This window comes from Chelonoidis abingdonii, chromosome 8, assembly GCF_003597395.2.
Source record: "Chelonoidis abingdonii isolate Lonesome George chromosome 8, CheloAbing_2.0, whole genome shotgun sequence".
Classification (NCBI taxonomy): Eukaryota; Metazoa; Chordata; order Testudines; family Testudinidae; genus Chelonoidis; species Chelonoidis abingdonii.
In genome coordinates this window covers 90,468,331-90,483,787 of record NC_133776.1, presented here as the reverse complement: position 1 = coordinate 90,483,787, position 15,457 = coordinate 90,468,331, and the positions used below count along the sequence as shown (strand labels likewise).

The 15,457-nt window shown below is 40.5% G+C and overlaps 1 protein-coding gene across 9 annotated transcripts in view; it reads right to left on the bottom strand.

Annotated features, from left to right (window-relative positions):
• TENM1 (teneurin transmembrane protein 1) overlaps window positions 1–15,457 on the bottom strand; it is a 1,495,391-nt gene that overhangs the window by 537,447 nt on the left and 942,487 nt on the right. For 2 of the 9 annotated variants that reach the window (XM_032763538.2, XM_075068834.1), the window contains exon 1: window positions 10,595–10,722. The exons of 6 other annotated variants lie outside the window; for them this stretch is intronic. The gene's annotated coding sequence lies outside the window, so the exon portion shown is untranslated. Of the gene's footprint in view, window positions 1–10,594; window positions 10,723–11,299; window positions 11,509–15,457 lie in introns of those variants that run through there. One more of the 9 variants, XM_032763535.2, reaches the window with a different exon arrangement.

Genomic DNA, 15,457 nt, shown 5'->3' with positions numbered 1-15,457 from the left:
ACTAGATTATTTTGCATGTTATACACAAGTTTATCCAAGATGAAGTTAATGACTAAATCTTAAATAGTATTGCACAGTGTACACAAGGTAGCAGAGTAAAAAGTTAGCATTCATCTTTAACTTTTGCACTTCTTAAGCAAACTTTTGAGCACTTAACTATACAGTTCTGGGCCTCATTAACATTTGGAGCCAGAACCTCCTTTCTCCTGCATGAGTTTTATTCTGATGCAACTCCTCTGATTTTTTGAAATCAGTGCTGTCACACTAGCATAGATCTAATGTAATAAAAACAGAGGACCTTGCCACAAAAGTTATGGTGAGAACAGACTAGTCTGGACTAAAAGGATAAAATATATATAATGTTCTAACTAACAATAATGTATGTCTAGTTTAGACAAGGCAGAGCACCTTCAACACATGCTACACTGGTTAAGAAAAAAGACCTGACGTTTTACTTGAGGAGTTTAGCACGTATTAAAGTATGCACTGCCTTATCTAGAGCAGGCTTTGCAAACATTATTACAGTGGATCCCGCTTAATGCAACCCTGATGCTAACAGCTTCTAGTGAATAACAACATTTTTCCAAGAACCAATCTCATCCCATTGGTTTTAATGTTAATAGGATTTGGATACTATCAACAACAGGTCACTTATTGTGAATTTTTTAGGGAAAGAAAGGCCATGGCCACAGGCAGGTTTGAGGGGCTGTCATAAGTAGATAGGTACGGTAAGGGTTAATTTTCTTTTACTGTAAAGGGTTTACAAAGGGAACCAAACACCTGACCAGAGGACCAATCAGGAAACTGGATTTTCAAAAGTAAGGGTGGGAACCTCTGGAGGTTTTTGGCTTTGTTCTGGGTCTTTTTGTTTTCCTCGGCTGTGAGTAAACAAGCTTTTCTTCTAACTCCATCTTCTTTCTTCAAATATTCTACTATCAAGTCTGTGAGTACAAAAGGAAACAAAGTAATCGGCTGTGATGTGCTTTAGTAATTTGTATTTACATGGGTGTTGATTATTCGCTGGACTGGTTTAACTGGGCTATCTTTTAAAATCAGGCTGTTTATTCCTATTTCTTATAAGCCAATATTCAGCCTGTATGTTGAGATTTCTTAATGCAGTATTATTTGTAGTATATGTAAGTTTTTCTTTTTTTTTTATAAAGTTTCTTTTTGAAAACTTGTGGGGAGTTTCTCTTTCCTAGTCGAGGCAAAGGGATAAGAAAATTGCTCTGTGACGCAGTATCTGTCTCCCTCAATGGGAAGACAGGGAGAGCGGGGGAAGGAAGCCTAACATTCTGTGTGATTGGACTTTCCTATTGTCCCAGTGGCGCGTGAACAGGCATACGGGGAAAGGCAGAAAGAATCAACTCTGTTCTCTTGTGTTTGAGGTTTTTCTCTAGTCTACTGCCTATGAGACAAGGGAGAGGTGAATCTCCTGGTGTGTTAGCTGTGACTAGCTTTGAATGCATAGCCTCGAGGAGGTAAGCTGATAGCTCTCTTCTGGTTTTGCATTCAAGGAATTTAGAGCATCGCGCCCAGGCTCACCCAGGGGAAAAGGGGGAGCTGGGGATGAGATAGGGAGACCCAGGGGTCTGGGTCTTGGGGGGGTCCCCCAGGGAAAGGTTGGGGTGACTCGGGGTGACTAGGAACCCTAAAAATCCTGGTTGGTGGCAGCGAGATAAGATCCAAGCTGGGTATAAGCTTGGGGGAGGTTCACAGCAAACACTCAGATTTTGAACGCTAAGTCCAGATTTGAGACAGACGTTTACCACAGGGGCTGCAGCCAGTGTTTAGCACATTCTAACGCTTCCTTTACTGACTGCAGCCCCACAAACTTCTTGAACTCAAGGACCGCACAGGAGATGGGCTTGGGCACCTGTATCCCCACCCAATGAGGAAGTTCCTGCTGGAGTCCCAGCACTGCAGGCTGAAGAGGGAAGACTGTGGGCAGGGCAGCAGCAGGGAGGGAGAGCTGCAGCCCAGATACCGGGGCTTTCCATGGAGAATGGGACTGGTCAGAGCCTGTGGAGTTGCATCATACTTCTCCCCAATGCTGCCCTGTCCACAGGCAGGTTTGCAGGGATTCAGCAAGGGAAGGCATATCCCAATGCTTCCTTCCCTGCCTACAACCCCACAAACCTGCCTTACTTTTACTGGCAAGTACCAAATAATGGCAACTTTTTGCTGGCAACTGAAGGGTTGCTAATATGCATAATCTACTATATTTGTGTTGTGGTAGCACCTAGGAGCTCCAGTCATGAACCAGGACCCCACTGTGCTAGGCACTATATAAAAACACTAAACAAAAAGACAGCCCCTGCTTACTGTCTAATTGGTTATAATGTGTTATCTGGTTTGTTGTAATACCACACCTCTAAATCTTAGTCTAGGTAAGGCCAGAGTGGAGAATTACTTTTTGTACAGTTTTTGTATTTAATTGCCTAGATATTTTAAAGGAAGAAGAAAAGTGACCAAGTGTCAGAACCACCAAATACTCCCATATATTCAAGTCCCCAGCAAACTCCCTTTGTCTCCCACTACAAAGATATGGACAGTGTGCATGTCGCAGTTCCTCAACATCACAATCCAATACACAACCTCAGTTTGTCTAACCTCATATGTTAACATCACAACAAGCTTTTAGTTGAAAAGTCATCTGTCAGTAACATGTTATTGTTGCGGAGGCTGGTGCTCAGCTTGTGTATTTGAATGCAATTGTGAGGAATTAGATGCAGGCACTGTGGGTGGCTGTACGTGGAAGAAGAAAGGAGCAACATATTATGGGGGAAGGGCAGAAAGTACCTGGGGCCAGCAAAGGAGGCCCTAGAAAGTAGAAAAACTCAGTAATAGAAAACAGGTTAACTGAGTTAACGCTGCCTGTGGATTGGTGAGATTTCTGGCCAAAGAAGGTCCCAACCTTAGTTATCAGGTTCTCTATATTTGGGGAACTCTGGTATGTAGCAATTCCTCAGCACAGAGTAGTGTGCCATGGACAGCATGGGAGAGAGTGTGGTACTTACAGATAGGTCTGGATGTAGAAAGGCGCTGTGAAGGTAGGGGAGAGGATATCTATGGGGTAGGGTAGGTCAGAGATGGGTAAGATCAAAGCTGTGAATAAAGGGCATTGAAGCTGTGCTTGCAGTAAGGCTGAAGGATTTGGAATGGATGTGCTGTAAGACGTGTAAGGACATGTACAAACCAGAGCTTTACACCAAGGTTTAACAATCTATGGGAGAGTTGGGAGCTCTTGTAGAGGAGCTGGGGGAGAGTTAGGGAAGCTGTGCATGAGGGGATAAGAGCTGTTTGGAGACTAATTACAGTTGTGGAGAAATGGATGTGAAGTGTGGTGAGGATGAAACAGCAGTGGGAATATTTAGTGGTGAAGGTACGTAGGGAGCATTGCAACTAAGGGATGACATTCTGAGATGGGTAGGATCAGAGCTACTAGGGTGTAATTTGGAGATATGGGGGTTCAGAAGTGGAGTAGATCAGAAATACACACAGGTGGGAACAAGAAGAACATGATAGGGAGTGGGCTAGGAAATATGTTCAGGAAGGGCATTAGAGAGAGGCTGGGAACAGGGATGAACTTGATGCTGAAGGGACACCAGAAGGGGGAGGTCAGTAAAGAAATGTTGGCCATTGACCAGAAGAAGAGGAACTTTGTGGGCAATGGGTGTATGGACATGCATCAGTGGGGATCACAGAGGGAACCATAAGCATAAAGATACCGTGATCTGCTGGGGAAGCTACAAAAACATGAAAGAAGCTCTGGGGAAGGATGTGCTGGGGCAGGGCCAATGAGCTGTAGAGTGCTCTAGCAGGTAGGATGGGTAGGGAGCAGAAAGCAAGTGTCCTCCATGTCATCTGGTTCTCTAACACTGCCTCCCTAACACTGCTGATTAACCTGACTGCTCAGGATCAGTGAATGGTTAGCTTGTGTGCGAGAAACAGAGCTGGGCAGCATGGAGATAGGCTGCACAGCTAAGCCACACAATGTCAGAGAACAGAATCAGTTGAGGGGTGAGAATTTCTGTTGGCTTTTCTTGGAGTTAACCAATTAGGTGATGAACACAGATAAAAATAAGTGTTTTTTTTAATGAAGTTTAAAATCTAGGAAGTGATCTATACCTCTGATATTACCAGGCCATGTAAGAGAACAGTCTGGAGAATGTGGTGATTGGTATTTCATGTAAAGGGAGACAAAAAAGTTAAATGCTTGGGGAATATGTTCTTAAAATAGTGAATAATTTAAAATGTTTTCTTTGCCAAAGTTACTTTTTTTCCCCTATAACTTTTTGTAACTGAAAATTCAAATGTCCTGGAAAGAATTAATATGTACACTTGGAAGACAACGTTCTATCCTTAGAGTGTGAAACAGAGGATGTTCTATTTCATCTGCAAACCTCAATGATTCTATAATTATTAGTAAACTGTGCATTGATAATCAAGCTTGTCAAAAGGCAATTAGCATCTGTTAGTATTCCAGGCTTTCATACTTGTATATGCATATACCCTTCTGTGGAGAAGGGGACAGTTCAGGCAACACAGGTGCCTTCCATGTATGCAGTTTAAATGGATGCAAGATCTTAGATTATTTTAGAGGGGTCTAAATAGAATTGTAGTTTGATTTAAACGAATTAAGCCATTTTAAGATCTTAGATGATTTTAAACTACAAAATCCACAATTCTGAAAGAACAAAGGGCAGGGGTTTTTTTTAAAAAAAAGCAGTATTTCCAGTCCCAAGCATTCAAAAATCATAAGTCAAGCCCCTCTTCACCTGGCGTGGGGGGGAATGTCAAGTGATTTTAAAATCTCATGACTTTAAAAGGATAAAAGACCTCAAAATGTATTTACCTTCAGGTGTTTAAACCTTTAGGGTAAACTTGCACCATGACTTCAAGCTTTCCTCCAAAAACAAGATTTTCCTGTTTTATGTTCTTTTTAATCACTGTCCCTCAACTCAAAAATGGCTGAAGCAATTTTTGGTTAAAAGTTTACAGAAGAAATTTGTCAGCAGGCACTAATCAAGAAAGAAATTGTTAGACTCAAGGGCAATTAAATACAGAATGTGATGAGATTGTGACTGCTAGGGTGTATTTTGCAATCACAGAAACCACTATAATAAACTAATAACCAATGAGCATTATGTTCTATTTTTTCACACTAAAACCCCCCCCCCCCCAAATGATAACATATATTTAAAACTTTTAAGTGAAGGGCTTTTAAAATTCACTATGGGGCAGATTCTGACTGTCTTTATGAAGATGCATGCATAAGTTGTGTGTACGGGGAGAAGAGGAGAATGGTACAATAAGACACCTGAACACCTATGTAGGGGGCATCCGGAATCCTGCTGTTCGGCTCTCCAAGTAGAAGATATAGTGCCACAAGGTGTACTATACACCAAAAAGGGGTGTGGTGGGCTGCGTAGCTATAGCCCTGTCCTACCTCCACATTTGCCAATATTTGGAGGCAGATTATGTACAATTCTTTTAAAGAATACAGTAATTGACACTTCAGAATGCACTCCCTCACTCAGCACTCCTATAAGCATTCTGCCTGACTCTTCTCTCCCTAGGCAGAATACTTCAAGCAACTGCCACTGATGTGGTTCCCCTCTTACCATGGCAGTGGCTTCTAAAACCATAAACAAATCCCTAAGCTACTTCAAGTGTTTCATCACAAGCATGTGCTTTGGACTTCACCACCCTGCATCCCCATCCATGTTATCTCACTCATTCTCTGCCTCTAAGCACTGATGGCTAAGACATACCATAGAACACCTGACTAATGTTTGATGTAACTTGTTTCATATCACCTTTAGGCTCATATTATTTATTCCTGATTTTTTAAAAAAAAATTGTATCTAAGGCAGGCAATACCATAAGTCTTATTTTTATATGACATGTTTCCCCAAAACAAGTATAGCTCAGAGAGCCTGCCTAGCCATTGCCATGTTCAAGCAGATGGCTCCTATTCACAGGTCTTTCCCACAAAAACTCACTGCTCTGACTGACATTGTCCCCACATATTTACACTACAGAGAGTAGGTATGATCAATAAAATAATTTATTTGTGGCAAAATGGGCATTGTGAACTCAGGAAAATGATTAGCAAAATGAACTCAGACTGTAGTTGTCAAAAGAAGCAGAAGAGGACAGCATTCTTCCCTACTACTTTTACAAATCTACTTTTATGCCAAATTTGAAAGGACTACAGATTTTTGCCACCTTGCAATCTCACTTTCCAGCAAGCATCTGAAACTACCAAGTGTGACTTCTGACTCAGCTGCTGGCTGCCTACTGCCTTTCAGTACTATTTCCATGGAAACAGAGGGCTGATAGGAGAAAATATGGCAAAGGAAAGTTTTAAAATCATTATTTTTGTGGAGTCTTCATCTTAATCGCAACAGATCTCTATCAGTTACCACGGAAACTGAAGGAAATTGATGAGAGTTGGAGTTCAACAAGCTTCCATTTCTGTAAGAAGGAGTCTAGTTTGTAATAAATTAACAAACTTTATTTTTTCCAAATTTGAAGTAAGTGTTTGGATGCAATGTTCTTAATAGAGCAGGCCAAATTTATCACTTCTAATGATTTATTAAGTCAATCCACCTATGCTCATTTAAACCAGCTAAGGATCTGGCCCATAACCCATTTTCCTCTTCAAATTGGCTACAATTAGATCAATATTTTTATGTATTTTTTATTATTCAAAAAGTTATTTGACAATGTTTTTGATTTTTACCCTGTCTGTAGTCAGTATTCCCACATTTGATATTTGAAATCATTATGTGAATTGTCATGTAATTCACATATTTTTTTCCTTTTCCGCTATTGGATGATGCTCCATTATCTACTCCCATATGAAATAAATTTCTTTTCATCCCCCCAAACAATTCTTAATTAAACAAATCTCAGCTACTTGACTAGAATTTGCTCCGTGAACATTCACATGAACAAAACTTTGCATCACAAATATTTGCCAAAGAGTAGAAAAAAATGTTAAGGTGGCTGAATCAAAATGTTAGGTCCAAAAATGTAAGTTTTATAGTGTCTTTGTAGTCCACATTTGTAAAACAAACATCCTATACACAGCCTGGCATAAGTAGAAGTATCTACCAATGAGAGGTCATGAACTAGAAAACAGAGGCTATTGCTGATTAGGACTAAAGAAACTAGCAGTGCTCAGTGAAAGCTTCCAAAGCAACAAGCCAGCACTTAGCCTGACAGTGAGTTTGGTCAAAAGGCACAAGTTTACTGAAAAAAATATACTAAAAAGAAAAAAGAGATTCGAACTGTTCCAAGCATTATGCTACCTTCTCATTTCTCACTTTTAGAAAACAGTCTTTTTTTCAGTTTAAAATTTTGTCATCTGAACCACAACTTAAAATACTAAAAAAATAGATACAAACTAATGGCAAGTTTCCCCATCTAGTGCCAAATGATTTGAAATGTGTTAGTTTCTACATTACAGCTTTAGTCACACAACATATATTTTGTCTATTTTATTTTTAAAAATGTACCCTTTATGAATTTGGATTTAAAATACTATAACAGACCATATTGTTATAGAAATGAAAGCAAATAAGAAATAAATTAACAACAGCAGATTAAACCTGAAGTTTCAAGTTTAAGGAAATTGAGTAAATGTATGCAACAGCAAAACAAAACACCACTACCAAGTATCTACTGGCTATGTTCTGGAAAAAAAATTAAACAAAATATGATAGCATGACAAACTTATTTTTTCAACATATTTTAATATTTTGGCTACTTAGTCAAGTTTCTATGGATTAGAATTTTCCTGTATCCTCATCAATTTCAGTTATGAAAATATAAAAAAAAAGTAAGGAAAGGAATCACAAGAGAACAATCTGATCATTTTGGAAAGAAAGTATGACTGTATATTACTACAGGTTTTAAAGGATAGTCATAGTGGGCCCAATCCTGAAAATCCGTTGTCCTGATCTTGCATAGCCTCACTTACATGATCAGGCGACTATATACTCCTAATTTTAACTCAGTACTAAACTATCCACAAAGGACCTGATAAAAGTAAAAGTTTGGATGATCTAAGATACATTAGCTAGACATACCTATCTCTACTTAAATCTCCTTGAGTTGATGCTTCTCACTGCTATAAAGCACTAATGTTAAACTCTCTTTTGTTGAATGATGGATATGCACTTTAGACATAGGTGAATCTACATATACAAGTACCAGATTAGAAATCAGGGATTCTTATATTTTAATCATGGCTGTCACTGATTCACTGTTTAGATCTTTGGGAAGTTAGTGTTAAATCCTACTCCCATTAAAATCACTGAAAGTTGGCCATGAACTTCAACAATGCAAGATAGGGACCCTATATATATTTGTGCCTCATTCTCCTCATCTGTAAAATGGGAACTGCACCTCCTCTAACAGAGTGATCAGAGTACTGTAAAAATGTTAACTAAAGCACCATAAAAAGTATTATTATTCCATAAACAATTTAAAGTCCCTTCAGTTTAAAATTATTTTTTAAAATTACACTCCTAGTATTTAAACGTCATGAACCACATACAGGATCATATGCTGACAGTTTCAGTTAATGTCAATGCCAATACTCAGAATCCCAACTTCAGTGGAAGCAGTATCATGAACTTAAAGAGAAAGTTATTTTTAAAAATAATACATTAAAGCAAATTACGCTTGTATGTATGTGTGTTCATTTCCTGGCACAAGCTTTTGTTATAATAAAAAGTACAGCAACCATTCAAACGACTAACCATGGCTTCACTGTATTACAGCTTCTACATATCTGTAATAGCATCTAAATAAACAAATGTAAAGATATTCTATTTTTATGTGGGCCACTTTGATTATGTAGGCCATTTTGAACACTTCTGCTCCCCCATCTTATCACTTGAAGTTTCAGGCTGGTAATCTGTTTTCCATATAATTCATTTACTTCTGAAAAATCACTTTTCCAATTTCTAGTTTATTATATGATCAGTTTACCTAAACCAAAAACGGAAAGTGAAATGTGGGTATGTTTATCTTTTAAAAAAGCATTCAGTTATTTCTTTGACAAAGTATTTTCAAGGAACACCTTTTATTTAAAAAAAATTATCCTTTTGAGATCAACTTGAAAACTTGTAACTACTGCTTAGAATATACTAATTTTAGGAAGAAAAATGAATAATATTTAAAATGCATTTGTGATATTCCAGAACACTGAAGATTCCCACATTACTTTGTTTTAAGAGCTCTCAACTCTCAAGAACTTTAAGAGCTCTTAATTTAAAACCACCAAAAAGATTACAAATACTTCAACATGTTAGAAACGTCTTGTATGACAGATATGGCTCAAGTAGGAAAAATAGACAGTTATATTTTTATTCCTATAGTTCATTGAGGGAAAAGTCTTGCATTTATAAAAGTAACTGAGAACATTGCAAATTAGACACAAAACAAGATGTAGAGAGAAAGAAACCACATACAGGGCAGAAGGAAAATAGGTAAGTTAAGGATGTGCCTCATGTTTTGATGTATAGCTCTTTTCCTGTTACAGTGTAACACACTAGTTATGATTCATAAACTGTTCTGTTTGACAGTACCAGGAATGTTTGTGCTCTAAATATGAAATCATTTAGACTTTGTAGTTAAACTTGGCAATTAATAGCCAAAAGAACACGAATACACAAACACAGTTGAGAATTGTTAATATGAAAACAACTGGAGATAAAGTAGACTTTTGTGATATGTCTGCACAACAACATTAGTCCTTCCTGTTTTCACAATAGGCTACATCTGACTTGTTAATTACAACCAGAGCGAAACAGCACACAGTCTAGACGGATATCTACAAGCTTTGGTTACTATGAACATGATCGATGAAACATTAACCCATACATGCTTAGTTCTGACAATAAAGACGACATTTCTGTCTTTGATCCGAGCAACTAAAGCATACTTACTAGTCTCTACTAACAAAAATTGACATAGGCTGACAACACTGTAGTGACATACAATTAGAAAGAGCTTTCTCGCTACATTAGAATTATCATGACAGTGTTAGCATTCATCTTCCAAGCGTAAAGTGCTTGACTTTAAACTGTAGCTGCAAGCTATTAAAAACAAAAGAAAAAACAAACACAAAGAGCTGAAAGCATTAGGAGCGGAGATCATTACAACTCTTACTTGTATCTATTGCCTCTGTAACTGTCCAATGACAAGAGCACATCAGAGTGGGACGATGGCAATGTTTAAAAATATTTTTAATTATGATTACCTCTAAGGATCAATAAAAAATAATACAGACCCATCCCCTATTCACTAAGGGAGAGAGAGATCGTAGTGTTGCTGACCCACAAAGAAAGTCATTTCATTCTATCAGTCTCTGACTTCACCAAGGATTTGGGTCTTGATGTGAAACGTACTATTATCTCCCTTTAAATAAACAAACAAACAAACAAACAACAGTACTACTAATAATACAACTGGAATTCAAGAGTCTCAAGAAAAACTTCCCTTACAAGCTAAAGGTACAGTACTGCCTACTCCCTCACAATTTTAAGAACGAGAAGAAATACTGCAGACTTACTGTATCTCTGCAAAGTTTACTAAGATGCCAGTTCACGCTTCCAGAACGGTTAGGGGAAGCCACACACACAACCCCCCGCCTGGCACGGATGTATTGCAGTTAAGCAGTACCATGAATCCAACCGAGGGGCAATGGAAGCATCGTTCTGGGGCGCGAGTAGCCCAGAGAGGAAAGAGCGAGCGAGCGAGCGAGCCCCGCCACCCTGCAAATCCACCCAGTCCACTTGTTAGAGCGCTCTGGCAGAACAGCAACCGTGAGCAAAGGAGACCCCTATAAGCAGAAAAAAAGAGAGTTTATTCCTTCTTTCTACACAGAGCTAAACACACACAACACAGAACTGATGTGCGGGAGCTAGATTGCACACGCACTAGCTATAAACACAGCGCACACCGCTATGGAGAGAATAATCGCTACCAAGCTTATAATACCCTGGGGGTGGGGGGCGGAGGACAGCATGACACATTCGCTGACAGATGTACACACGCGCCTAAGGCACCTGGACGGCTCAGAGGGTCGGCGCGGGTGTGTTTCTCTCTCGCTCTGAAAAGCCCGCAGCTGTCACCAGTCGGAGGCAGGCAGCGGTTAAGGCTGGGCTAGCGGGCTTGAGACATTCACGCAGCGGCAGCCACCCCACTCCGCTCCCCGGGCAGCCCCGACGGCAGGGGCAAAGTTCGGCTCGGATCCTAGCCTCCCAGGCGAACTTACCTGGCCAGAGGGGTTGGGCAGGAACTTTCAGCAGCGCCCCGGCTCAGCCCGGCGGGAGCCGCTAGCCATAGTCTCTAGGGCTGGTGCCCTTGCGTCTCTCCCCGGCGGCTACAGCGCAGGCGAATATAAATCCACATTGCTGCTGCCGCCGCCGCCTCGCATCCCCGCTCGGGAGGAACCGGCTGTGGCGGCGTGTCAGGGAACAAGAGGACAGCGGGAAGGCAGCCCGAGGCGAGCCGTGGCTCAGCCCCGCCGCAGATGGAGGTGCCGGTACCGCTGCTCTCCGCTGGGCGAGTGCCGGAGAACCCGCTCGCTCCGCGCCGTTACATTTTGCTTCTCCGGCTGTTAACGAGCATGTCCGAGCGATCCGAGCATGCGCGTCAACCGCCGCCCTCACTCTGCCGGCGCCGCGAGCCCCGGCGGGGGCGAGGCCGCGGGCAAGGACAGCGGCAGAGGGGCCCGAGTGGGCTCTCCTCGGCGCTCCGTGGCAGGCGGCAGCGGCCAGGGAGGGACTCGCAGCCGAGGGCAGGGGAGACCCCCCCTCCGCAGGGTAGTGGTGAGCATCCCCGCCAGGCAGAGACGGGCAGGGCAGCCTGCGGGCTTTGTCCTGCATTAACTCCCCACCCCAGTCCCACTGGCACCTCTTCCCCCACCACCGCTGAAGGCCGGGTGTGGGGGGGAACCCTGTCTGTCCCCCCTCCCCCGGAGCTGTGCCAGCTCCCCGCGTGCGCGGTGGGGCTGGGCTGTGTGAACGCAGGTGGCGAGAAGGGGCAGCATCGCCGCTATACGATGTACTGCAGGCCACAGGAGCGATGGTTCAGAGAGCGAAATCAGCCAGCGCTTGGAGAGCCGCTGATCTGGCTGTTCAGACCTTTTCAGTTCATTAACAGTTTCTGAGGATAGCGGCCACCCCTTCCAATCTTGTACTTCCCCTTGACAACTACGGAGTTGGGTTCCATTTGAGGACCGTATTACGGAGCGAGTAGGTGGTGGGGAAACCCTCTAGCGAGCCCCTTTCTTAACGCTCAGTTCAATCAAGTAAGTCCCTGAAGACTGAAAATCCTAAATGGCGCTGCTACACCTTGTAGGAAATGTCAGTACCTGAGGGCTGACATATGCTTCATCACTTCAAGCCGTCTGTCCATAGACTGTAGTTCCATTACTCTTCAGAGGATCTCCTTTGTAATTTCAGGATTCGGCAATCGTGAGAAGCAGTACACAGATAATGGGGATTCCAAAACAGCTTTTGCAGGGGTGGTTTAAATTGAGCACTAGCAATTACCGTTAAGATTGTTTTTGCACAGACGAATGAGAAGAGCTGGAAATGATTGGCTTCCTGGAGCTGATATTTCTGGTGGTTCTGGCGATCATAGACCTAGTCTACATGCTGCATTGATTTATAAATCAGTCACTTTCCCAAAATCTTTCAGTGCAAGTCTATGTGTGGGATACTCTTTACAAAAAATAAATACATTTTGGTCACTTTATTTTAAAATAAGTCAATGCCTAGACTTGCACCAAATAACTGTCAGTTTTAATTCACTAGTTTTGATTTTTATTTCACTGCAAATGTGCAGCCTCTTCTCTAACCCTCTTCATAATTTATACCTTGTTGTTAGCATGTATCCCAAGCAGATTGCTCTTTTTTTTTTTTCATGAGTGTCTGTAAATAACATGTTGGGGGAAGTTCCTGATCTTTAGGGTTGAACCAAAATTAGCTCCCTCACCTTCCCATCATATGACTCATTCAGTCCAACGAAGTACACATGATGCCCACATAACAGAGGTCCTTATCTGCTATGCCAGTAAAACAGAAATGTACCCACTGGAATTTGATTCAGTGTGTCTTCCCAAACATTTAAGAACATGAAACACTTTCACTTGTTGTTTTGATGTTGGAAAAGGATTTCATAACTGTGTTGTCACTTTCTAGTAAGCAACAATTAAAATTAAACAAGAAAACTGCCCTGGCTAAGTTGAAATGCTGGCCTAAAGCACAGACCCTTCTTCATGAAAAAATCCTTTTTACTCTGTGTATGTGCACATTCAGTGTGTCTCCCCAATGTGTACACAGAGCTAGTGCCCTCAGTAAGAGCTTATTGACTTCAGTGGGGCTATGTGTGTGCTTAAAATTAAGTATGTGTATGTATGTTTGAAGGATTGTGGCCTAAGTCTTTATCTTTGCAATTAAGCACTTGATTCAGAGAAATGGTTTTTATTCAGACAGTTTAAACAGTTTTTTTTTGTTTTTGTGACACTTATTTATCTCAAAACACTTGTAAAAAAGATCTGTTGCTTCAAGAATCAACATCCCCTCTTCAGTTAAAAGATCAGAAGGCTCCAAATGCCCACTTGAGTCATCTATCCAAGAAGGGAAGGCACAACTTAACATTCCTGATATTTTTGAAGTAAAATACAATCTGAAAGAAATAAAGAGAAAACCCAAACAACCTTTCAGCTCTTCTCTGTTTGAAGCAGCAGCAAACATGGGCACAAACTCAAATTTCCGCTTCTGGCCATCTTTAAGAAATTGCCACTTTAAATGATTAAAAATGTGTATAATGTTAAACTTATGGGGAAAACTAAAAGTGGATGGAGAATACAGCTGGCTTGTTGCTGAATTATTGCAATGGCCAAAGCAAAGAAAGTGAGACAGTTCATTGTGCAATATAGTCCACTTTCATGGACTACAGCTCTCTACAACAGTTAAAACCAGGGGTGACCTGTTGCTTGTAAACAGTTTTGTTTTGCTGACAGATTATTTCCACAACAATTTCAGATTCACTAGGCCAATATGCATGTTGCTCTCCAGCTATTATTTAGCGTCATTGTGTTAAGTGCTGTACAACCCTATGAAAAGACCTGGATAAAATCCTGGGCACGATGAAGTCACAAAGTTTTCACACTCAGTTTAGTTTATTTAACATTTGCAAAACGGTGTGCCAAATCCTTGCCTCCCTCCTGCTGTTTCGTGCTGCTCAGCACAAAGCATCTGGAAACCCAACTCATCCAGCTACCTGAGGATTCCACCTAACAAGCATGGAAGATTCCCAGCTGGCATAGAGCAGGCATCGAAGACAAAAAGCATTGTGAGTGGTCAGGACCTCTGAAAATCAGTCTAAATAAGCCTGGATATGTTATTCCTATCAATGGCAGAAATATGCATATTCCACAGCACAATCACTTTAACTCTGACCCAAAATAAATATTATTTTCATGAACATATTACAAAATACTTTCTGAAAAAAACCCCAAAATTATATATCAATTCATTGAACCTCAAAAACTATTCCATGTACATATTAAAATTTAACATAAGTCAAAAGTGGTATATTTCCTATAAATGCTTCCTATTAAAGTACATAAACATTATTAAGAAACAGTAATACCTGTGTTACCTGTCTATTGTCAATTGATATATAAACTTATATTTATCATGTGCTAGATTTCAAAATGCATTAAGCAAATCAATCAACAATGGGTCAGAGTTAAGGATGGCATGTTGTGACAAAATATTCATTTATTTGCACTTGATAAAAACTAATGAGTTCTGTTACTTTGTACCATGTGCAGTCATTCACACCTCTATGTGCAAAATGAGCATAAAATACTACCTTTTTATAATGTTTTACATCCACTTTGCGTAGGTGTAAATGACATGTAGATGTAAAACATTACCAAAACAGAATGGCAGCATTTTACAGCTGCTGTGCATTCCCCTCACTTTGAAGAGGTATAAATGGTGACACAAGGTGAAAAGAAGTGAAGAATGAAGATTACCATGTATATGTTTATATAGCTTTGATTCTGGCATCCTTCCCAAACAGAAAATGTTGATAAATTACACCATTTTACAGTATCCATTTAAAAGATACTCCAAATATATTTAGAGTCTATGAAATGTTCTAAGTAAAGGATAATATTTACTAAAACTAAAAGAAGATGATATTCTTATAACTTTTAAAACTAAATTGTTGGTTTAAAACTCACTCTTGCTTAAGAAGGGTTTGAACTTCTTGGGAGAACACCTGGCAAAAATTGTTACCCATCGGACAAGAGCAAAGAGTAAGTGGGAGAAGCTATTTCTAAGGTGTTTCCCTTTAATTGATCACAACCTTATTCCTTAAACATAGGATGGAGACAAATCAGGGACATAGT